At 45.7% G+C, this 10,474-nt stretch overlaps 1 pseudogene across 1 annotated transcript; it reads right to left on the reverse strand.

Moving 5' to 3' along the window:
- Positions 1–7,121: 7,121 nt before the first annotated feature.
- On the reverse strand, positions 7,122–7,702 carry LOC122107664 (annotated as a pseudogene). Its single transcript, XR_006147395.1, has one exon. The product of XR_006147395.1 is annotated as an ADP-ribosylation factor 1-like (transcript).
- Positions 7,703–10,474: the final 2,772 nt, after the last annotated feature.

Consider the following 10,474-nt stretch of genomic DNA (forward strand, 5'->3'; position numbering starts at 1 on the left):
CCTTTTATCCCAGCACAACTCTGTGAGGCAAGGATTGCTACTGTCCCCTCCAGATAAGAACCTGGGGCCCAGGAAAAGAACTATCTCAAGGTCATACATCTAATAAGTGGTAAACTAGCATTTGAGATTCCCTGGGGAATTGCCAAGGCCTGTCCCCTGGGACCTTGGAGGCTCTGCCACTATGCACCCCCAGGCTACAGAAGGAACAGCTCATACCAGCATCTTGTCAGCTGTGGAGACTCTCAGCTGTTACATTTTTCCTAACTCACAGTGAATCCTGTGTGGTGGGTAACATTTTTCCATTTTTGCAGGTAAGAAATGTCAAGATTTTAGAACAGTAAGTAAAACTGTGAGATCACTGAGCTCGGAAGCCAATTCAGACTTCCCTGATTGAAAAGCCTGTGACTTTCATACCATTTGATGGGACTGCCAGCCCCCAGAAGTCTTGTCAGGAACACAGGAAGATCAAACTGCCACCTACTCAAGGGTTTTTGAAGGGTAATGAGGCCCCTCCTTACCCTTGCCCCTTTGGTACATAATAATTCTAGCCCAAAGGCCTCTGCTTGAGGGTCTCTTCAGGATCCCAGCTATGTGTCCATGGCCAGGAATTGTGTTATCTAGGACAGGACCATGTGAGCAACAGGCAGATTAATAATACTGCCTTTATCTGGGTTCAACTGTCTGTTGGTAAAGAACAGAACCCAAAAGGATTATGACAGTAGATAGAGACACTGATCTGAAGTGGGAGATGCTGAATGTTCAAGGGGTCATCAGGCTGACAAGTGGAGGGAAAAAGTGGTGAGCCAGGGAGAAGCCTCAGGGAGGTCAGATCTACATTTTCCTGAAGTCTTCCAACAACCTCACCTACACCCACAGTTATTAATGCCCTAATTCTAGTGGAGGCACATATTCCCAGTCCACATTTTAGACCTACTCATCAATAATGTTAATACTGCCTGACATAATGATGCAAGTCTATAATCCCAGCACTAGGGGATATACTTAGGAGAATCCTAAATTCAAGGCTAACCTGGGCTCCAAAGCCAGACCCTATCTCAAAGGAATGAAAAGTAATGGAGGGCAAAAATAGTAGCAAAAGTCCACATTGAGTGTTTACCATACAGTGACTGAACACAGCTGGCACACAACAACTAAGAGCTGCTGTTATTATTATATGACTAATTCTGCTCAATAATGATCCTCGGTGGATGTCATCTATTGTTTCTTGTTGCCATCGCTCATTCATCTTCACTGACTCCTCATCATACGGAGCGCAGGCTGATCTTTCCCTGCCGTTTCTCACTCTTTCTCTCTTTCCAGGGTTCAGTCATGGAGCACTTTGCATAGACTCCAGAACAACCCCTTGGATTGCCCTTCCATATAAAAAGGGCTCAGCCTCCACGGCCAAACTTTTATCCACTTGAAACTAAAGCCCAGCATCAATCAGGAAATACTCCAGGCTAGCTGAAAAACGTTATTACACCTCAAGGTCTCCAGCTTCTCCTTAGTCCTTAAGGATTTAGGGTCCTCCAGGCTTGGCTAGAATAGATTATAACATTCCCTCTCCTGTGCTCTCCTAGGGAGCCTCTGTAAGTGTTGATCTCACTCACTTACTGGTGAATCAACTGATCCATTCTCTTTGGCCCAACAATCTTGTCATGAGTACCCACAACCCTAGGGTCTTCTCTTAGTGGAGACTATAAAACCAATAAATACCTTGCATTGGTTTGATATCCTGAGATTATAAAAAAGCAAATCATTCTGAGGAAAAGTGAATATGATAAACACCCTCTACTCCTGGCTTCTATACAATTAAATAGAGAACATCTTGCTGCAAAGGAGAGTTAGGGATGAAAACTCATTAAATTCTCAATTATTGTAGCCTCTCATGGACAACCAGGAGAGCTGTACTAGATAGACATCGTTATAAAACAGCTCTAAAACTTAATGGCTTTACCCACATGTTGGGTGTGTCTCTCTTTGCTAGAAGAAGCTCAGACTTCTTCACATGGTAGCAATCACAGGGTTGCAGAAACAGAGGACAAGTCCCACAAGCATGAATGTTTATTAATTGGTTTGTGTCAGAGAAAGCCAGCAAAGCTGCTGTAAGAGGGTATGAACTGAGGCAGGAGAGATGGATGAAAATAATGAAAAGCGTGACATTGACCATGATACATTGTACTCAAAAACTGGCATGTTAAAGTGAAAGCCCTTTGTACAAATATCCTAAAATGATGATGATGATGATGATGATGATGATGATGATGATGATGATGATGATGATGATGATGATGATGATGGTGATGATGGTAATGATGGTAATGATGGTGATGATGATGATGTGAATGCAAGGAGGGAGGGAGTCTGTGTGTAATCTACCACAGGGTAAAAGGATCATCAGGTCAGCTGTCACCCCTTGCACATTTTCCTCAGCAGATCATCAAGAACATATTTTCCCTAGTATACTTGACTTCAGCAGATGATCAGCCAGTGTTTTAATGGATCTATAAGTGAGAAAATGCACTATGAGTACAACATATGCAGAGTGAGAGAAGAAAGGAAAGGAAGAGAGAAGGAAAGAAAGAATTAAGAATAGGAAAGATTATGTTGAAAAACGAACTTTATAATTTTGCATTGTCTATTATGCAAAACATGAGGTACAAAAAGTTAAGAGAAATGAAGAAAGAAAAATCAACTGTGTTCCTTCTCTAATCATAACATAATTAGTTAATGTTCTCATTTTTCTCAAGTATTTATTGAGCATCCGTGGTCAGCCCTGGTCTCTACCCTCATGAGTTGTCAGTCAGTTATTCTAAATGATTGGGCCTCAAACATTTTTTGAGAACCTTCCATCTGCAGTGGGAGGGAGAGGAGAAATAACAATCAAGCTTCTGCCTCTGGCAGAGCCTCTGACTGGCTATGAGAGAGGGAAACTTGTCCAGAGCTAAATTTCTGGATTGATAGGTAGGAGGGTTCTAGCCTGTATGACCCTTTAGCTCCCTTTTAGTGTTAATGCTCCCAGATAAGAACCAGTTTCCACAGGACTTCATCCATCACAACCAATAATCCCATGCTGATGGAGAAAACCAATATCCATCTCACCCAGGAGAACTACTAAGCAAAACAGAACAGAAAGACAGGCTCTTAAGGCATCTCCAAAACACACAAACCTTTCCTCTCTAACCTATTATTTGGCCAGCATCCTGTCACAGTCTTCCTTCCCTAGCAAAGACAAACAACTTAGAGTCCTAACTTAGAACTTCATCCAAAGGGAGACACAGTCCAGTTTCCCATGGAGCCTGTCAGCCCCAAGTACTGAATAAAAGCAAAGAAAAACATTATGGCTCCCGAGGTCTCACAGTACCCTTTCTGCCCCCTGAGACCACCAGGATGAAGGCCGAAGCTCTCAAACTCCCTCTCCGCATCCTTCCTGGCACTCAGGCATCTTTGATTTATCCCTTCCTCCTTGTGGGCTTGTAAGTGTCTTTACTTACAGGCCACCACATGGCCTGCCCCCTTGTATTACCTGCAGCCGTTTCCCCCACTGGCTCTCCCTTTGCCTGTTAATATCCCAGCACCACCCCAGAACCCCCTTCCAACCCAACTGGTCTCCTTTGAGATCCTCCAGCTCAAGCAGGATCTTCTTTCAACTGCCTATGCTCCCCCAGTTCCAAGCCATACAGGCTACAGGTTCAGACTTTGAAGTCTATCTTGAATAACATCACATGCTCAAGATAGAAAAAGATTATAATAGTGTTGTCCAAGGATGCTTTCACTTCCTTTCCCTATTGCCCAAGTACCATGTGGCTTGGTGCTGCCCTCTACCTATCACCCTCCATAGAAGTTTGTAGATATCTCCTTTTCTTCACTCTTAAGAACATCACCTTTCACACCTCTTATCACGACCTTGGTCAGAATTTTCAGGCTCTAGTTTCTTCACCTCCTTCCCCTTTTTAGGTTAAGGGTGCATTTTTAGCCAAGAGAGACTCCCACGGCTCTCCACTTGATCTTCAGCCTGTAAGAATTCACTTGTCTTACCATAACTGGCCCAGCAAAGCCTCCTCCAGAAATCTGCCCTTCTACTACTCTGCTCTCTCCTCTACACCCTGAATCCCAGAAGCTGGAAGTCCTGTTACTATCCTACAAGTTTCTAACCTCTATTCTTGTCCTAATATGTGTGTTCCTTTCATTCAGGGCATCCATATTTTCCTGTCTCCCTGCTGACCAAGATTCCCTGAGTAATGTAACAGCATTATTTATATCATTAAGTCCTGACCAAGCGAGGGTGCTATTGGGTAGATTTGTTCAATGAGTAAGTGAATGAATGAACAAATGAATGAACTCCCTGCTTTCCTAGACCATCAGGGAGCTCTCTAGGAAGGAACTTTGAGATTCTTGTCCAAACTGTCTTCACAACAGTCTACAGCCTACCTCTTGGAGGAGCAATTAAAATGAAATCCATTCGCTCTGTTGACCCAAATTCCTTGAGCAGCCCAATCTTCACCCCACCCCCATAGAAGGAAGATAGAAGTTAGAGCTTCCCTCTGGTTCCTCCCTGACCTGTGAGCTGGCTCCACTCAGCCTAGGCTGTCCTACCCCACCCCCACCCCAGCTCAACCACTGAGCTCACGTCTTCCAGCCTAATTCATTCTCTAGATAGATGGAGTAAAGACCTAGCAAATATTATTTATGACTTTGTGATAAATAAGCCTTTTACAGGAGTGATTCAGGGAGTTCTGGGGAATTTCAAGGATAACTTTCAGCAAGTTTCAAAGGTCGGGTCAGCCTGGGATAGTGAGCCCATAGTATTTGCCATACCGTTCATCTGTTTTGAATTATTGGTCTTAGCCAGCTTCGGCTGGCTCTCAATGGACTGGCTGTGCTTTAGCTAGTTCTCTGGCTGTATTTTATTTCGATAGTGGGTAAGGGACTTTAGTAATTATTTGTGCTAGACTGACAGTAAGGGGAGAGAGAGAAAAAAAAGTTCTTCGTAATGAAATTCAAGTGCCACCAGATGTGTGTGTGTGGTGGGAGGGGGGGTTAGTACCTGCCCAGCCACCGCACCCATGTATCTCCATCTCCTCCCCCAACATACAGAGCAGTGCATCCCCTGCATACAGACAGAGAGGGCACAGGGCAGAATCTGGCAACACAGAAGCAGGTCATAAAGGGCAAGGTGTTCCCAGAGGGTTGGGAGGCTGTAGACTGGGCTGGGTCTTTTCTTGTGTGTCAATAAATGAAATGCAAGGCTGATCCCAGGCAGATGCTGTAATCATAGCTTCTTGGGAACAGGAACCCTGTTTCTCCAACTCCATGTCCTCAGAATCCAACACTTCACCTGCACATAGTATGTTAGAGAACAAATATGTACTTGCCTTGGAAAGGATTAGACTGAAGGAGAGAATCACATTCCTACTTCTTTCTACTATGTAGTTTCCCTTGTATAGTGCCTTTTATTGCCTTTTCTCTTTCTTTTATTATTGCTAACTTGGGCATGTGATAAGTTTGTTTGGGAGTTAGGGTTTGATTTGGACTTGCAAGATGAAGAAGTTTGGCTTGTAAATGTCTATCCAGAGCTGGACAGTTTTCCCTAGATAATCTGGCAAACCTTGCCACTTATTTCTGACACTGAAAACTGCCAGCCCTTATTCTGGAATACAGAATTAAAGAGTGCTGTCTCCTTTTGTGCCCTTAAGATAGACAAATTTGTACCTCCCTGTCATAGTTCTTAAAAAAATGGCTTTTCCCTAGCTTCTTCTTCACATTAGACCCTCTCCTTCATGCCCCACAAGGCCCACATGTGTTCATAAAACAGACTTGGTGAAGGAAATTGAGTGAAGAAATTCTGGATTTGTTCACCTTTTTTGCTATTTGTTTTTAATTTCAGAAGGTAAGAAAATCTCTAGCAAGAAATTAATCAAGGGTTCTCTCTTAGGACCAAGGTACATTCTGTTGTATTGCCTTCTAATAAATATCTGTCCCTTAATGTATGGCCTGAATAAATACTACCTTGATTTTTTTTAATAGTTGAGACTTTATTCTAGTAGCTATAATTACAGTACTTGTTGAAATGAAAACTGAAAACAAGTACACAAAACAGTTAATTACTAATTATGTATTGAAAGCAGTAAGAGGTTCCACAACACCAAATAAACAAGTTCTGAGGTTTTTCTCAAGATAAATTTAACAGCTCCAGCTTCTTCAGTGTTTATCAAAATACCAAAGAAAAAAAAGTAGAGGTCGTCTTTTTCGATGGCAAATCGGACCCTTGCAGGCTGAGAGAGGAAGCTGCTTCACACATGGAGATGGACTACTCTGGGACTGGGTCTGGAGTGAGCCAGCCCTCCCAGATTGCAGACTCCTGCTGGCTAGACCCAGGCCTCCCGCTGGCACTTGGAGCAGGCGCCGGAACTGGGAACACGGGCTGCTGCTAGCCGGCCACAGGCCCATCAAGGATGAGGCCATGCCCTGGGGCTCTGCTGCGGCCCCTGCCAGCCCCTTGGTGACCGGTGAGCACGAGTACAAGCACAACTCTATGGAATGCAGGTGATCCACAGACAGGCGAATTCACGGGGGCTCTCCTGTGACCATGCAGCGGATGGTGGTTCGTTTGTTATTGTCTCTCCTGTTCCGCAAGGGGAACAGCTAGCTGATTTGATGGACCAAGCATTCAGGCGGTTACTGCAAAAACCTACACTAGGCAGAGTCTCCCTTCTATGTGTTCAAGTGTTCTGCTTGTATTTTTTAACAATTTCTAAAAATGTACTGAATTCAGGTTAAAAACCAACCACCAAATGGATTCCGATACTGATCTACACCCACTGGCTCCCGGAGACCAGGTGCCCACATGTCCAAATCTCTTCTCAGCACTGACCGTAAGTTGATTCTCTTTACAATTAAAGAAAAACTGAGAAATATTGCATAGGAGTACCAGAAACTGCCTCAGTGGAAACCGAAACTATTTACATTAAATAAAAACCTGGCTGCAGGCTGCGTCTGCACACACACAGCACGGTGCGGTGCGCACTGTGACCAACCCATGGAGACAGCTTCTAGCACTCAGGACCATAGGGCCCCACGTTTGCCACATGAGAGGAAAGCGGAGGGCAGAGGGAAGGAAGTGAGGGGGAGAGGGAATTCTGGTTCACTTCTGGTTCTGGAGCTGATTGGACAGCCAGTCCAGTCCTTCATAGAGCCCGTCCCCGCTGGTGGCACAGGTGGCCTGAATGTACCAGTTCCCGTGGCGTAGAGAGTGCAGCCCCAGCTTGTCTGTGATTTCAACATCATTCATGGCATTGGGGAGGTCCTGCTTGTTGGCAAACACCAGGAGGACAGCATCCTGGAGCTCATCCTCCGCCAGCATCCGCAAGAGCTCTTCAGGCGCCTCCTTGACATGCTCTCTGTCATTGCTGTCCACCACAAAGATCAAGCCTTTGGTGTTCTGGAAGTAGTGGCGCCTCAGTGGCTGGATCTTGTCCTGGACGTGTCCTGGCCGTCCACATCCCACACAGGGAAGCTGATGTTCTTGTACTCAACAGTCTCCACGTTGAAACCCATGGTGGGGATGGTGGTCATGATCTCACCCAGCTACAGTTTGTACAGAATTGTCGCCTTTCCGGCAGCATCCAGGCCCACCATGAGGATGCGCATCTCTTTTTTGCCAAAAAGCCCCTTGAAGAGGTTTGCAAAGATATTCCCCATGCTTGTGGACAGGTGGAGGTGAAAGACCTCAGCAGCAGCCGCTCCCAGCCAGGCCTTGATTTTTTTTTTTTAAGTATTAGAAAGTGATAGAATTCTTGCTTAAGTATTCTATTAAGTAAGTACAAGACCCTGAGTTCAAACCCCAGCAGGAGAAGGAAGAAGAAAAGGAAGAGGCAGGAGGAGGAAGAATAGGAGGAGGAAGAAGAGGAAGAAAAATCTAAAAATACTAAAGATCGTGTGTGTGTGTGTGTGTGTGTGTGTGTGTGTGTGTGTGTGTGTGTGTGTGTGTGTGTTGCTGTTGTTGTTGTTGTTGTTGTTGTCACTGGGTATTGGACCCAGAAGCACAATCTACTACTTGAGCCATGCCCCCAATCCTTTTACTATTAGTTTGTTTTTCAGATAGGGTCATATGCTTTTTGTCCCAGCTGTCTTGGACCTTAACCCTCCAACCTCTGCCTCCTAAATAGCTGGGATTACAGACGTGGCCCACAACACCTGGACACTAGGGAACATTAATGGAACATCTCTGGCAATTCAGCCCTGTGAATCTTTCCTATTGTGTTTGCTCAAGGAAAATTTATCTTCTTTGTTCTTCAAGTAAAAAAAAAAAAAATCAGTGGGTGGGCTGCTCTCCATCTCCCTTATCAAACAAAGAGATAAGGGCTGAGGCCGAGGAGGCTCCCGACTTGTAGCTACACTTGTATGTGGGTCCAAGCAAGAGTCCAGCTCAAAAAAAAATTAAAAAGGAGATCAGGAAAAGTTTATTTTTCTGCCCTCCTTTATTGAAAAGATGCCTTTCCTTAGGAAAAATAAAATCAGAAAACAAAAGAAAATCAGAAACAAAAAAACGATTAAGTTGACTTTCTCTATTCAGCACCTTTTTTTTCCCAGGGATGGGGCTTTCACTGCTTGTTCTAGTTGAGTATGTTGTACAAGAAACAAAGCCAGAACCTAGTAGTTTAAAACAGCATTGTAGATGCAAGGCCAATGATGGTTCAAGTTCCTGGAAACTACTATTGTGATCTACTTCTGCTCCTACTTCTGCCTCTACCCTTGCCCCAGAGACTGGAAGCTCTGAGCTCTAGATGAGTGTTCTTTGGAAGTGTCTCATGTGCACCAATTTCTGAAAAGATCAGATTCCTCACATTTCAATATTTCTCACCTCATCTTTCTCCCCTTTTATTTTCCCTCAAACTATGTTGTACCCAAATAAGAAATTACAGACACTGGTAGCTCATGTAACCTTGCTACCCAGGAGGCTAAGAACTGAGGATGGTAGGCAAGAGAGTCTGTAAAAGTAGTGTCTCCAAGTAACCACCAAAGTGACATAAGTGACATAGGGCTAGCCTTGAGGGAAGAAAAAAAAACATAAAGTTCAAGGACAGTGCCCAGATCCTGAGTTCAAGACCCAGAACTGACACATGTAAAAAGGAGGAGAAGGGGGACTAGGATGAGTAGGACAAGGAAGCTGAAGAGAAAAAGGAGGACAAGGAGAAGAAGGAGGAGGAGAAGAAGGAGGAGGACAAGAAGGAGAAGGAGGAGAAGGAGGAGGAGGAAGAGGAGGAGGAGGAGAAAGAGAAGAAGGAGGAGGAGGAGGAAGAGAAGAAGGAGGAGGAGGAGGAAGAAGAGGAGAAGAAGGAGGAGGAAGAGGAGGAGAAGGAGGAAGAGGAGAAGGAGGAGGAAGAGGAGGAGGAGGAGGAGGAAGAGGTACAGGAGGAGGAAGAGAAGGAAGAGAAGAAGGAGGAAGAGGAAGAGAAGGAGGAGGAGGAGGAGGAAGAGAAGAAGGAGGAGGAGGAGGAAGAAGAGGAGAAGAAGGAGGAGGACAAGAAGGAGAAGGAGGAGAAGGAGGAGGAGGAAGAGGAGGAGGAGGAGGAGGAGGAGGAGAGGGAGGAGGAAGAGGAGGAGGAGAAGGAGGAGGAAGAGGAGGAGGAGGAGGAAGAGAAGAAGGAGGAGGAGGAGGAAGTGAAGAAGGAGGAGGAGGAGGAAGAGAAGAAGGAGGAGGAGGAGGAAGAGGAGGAGAAGAAGGAGGAGGAAGAGGAGGAGAAGGAGGAAGAGGAGAAGGAGGAGGAAGAGGAGGAGGAAGAGGAGGAGGAGGAGGAAGAGGAGAAGAAGGAGGAAGAGGAGAAGGAGGAGGAAGAGGAGGAGGAGGAGGAGGAAGAGGTAGAGGAGGAGGAAGAGAAGGAAGAGAAGAAGGAGGAGGAAGAGGAGGAGGAGGAGGAGGAAGAGGTACAGGAGGAGGAAGAGAAGGAAGAGAAGAAGGAGGAAGAGGAAGAGAAGGAGGAGGAGGAGGAGGAAGAGAAGGAGGAGGAGGAGGAGGAAGAAGAGGAGAAGAAGGAGGAGGACAAGAAGGAGAAGGAGGAGAAGGAGGAGGAGGAAGAGGAGGAGGAGGAGGAGGAGGAGGAGAGGGAGGAGGAAGAGGAGGAGGAGAAGGAGGAGGAAGAGGAGGAGGAGGAGGAAGAGAAGAAGGAGGAGGAGGAGGAAGTGAAGAAGGAGGAGGAGGAGGAAGAGAAGAAGGAGGAGGAGGAGGAAGAGGAGGAGAAGAAGGAGGAGGAAGAGGAGGAGAAGGAGGAAGAGGAGAAGGAGGAGGAAGAGGAGGAGGAAGAGGAGGAGGAGGAGGAAGAGGAGAAGAAGGAGGAAGAGGAGAAGGAGGAGGAAGAGGAGGAGGAGGAGGAGGAAGAGGTAGAGGAGGAGGAAGAGAAGGAAGAGAAGAAGGAGGAAGAGGAAGAGAAGGAGAAGGAGGAAGAGAAGGAGGAGAAGGAGAAGGAGGAGGAGA

Source organism: Dipodomys spectabilis, unplaced genomic scaffold (genome assembly GCF_019054845.1).
Source record: "Dipodomys spectabilis isolate Male_0828 unplaced genomic scaffold, ASM1905484v1 ptg000052l, whole genome shotgun sequence".
In the NCBI taxonomy this organism is placed as follows: Eukaryota; Metazoa; Chordata; class Mammalia; order Rodentia; family Heteromyidae; genus Dipodomys; species Dipodomys spectabilis.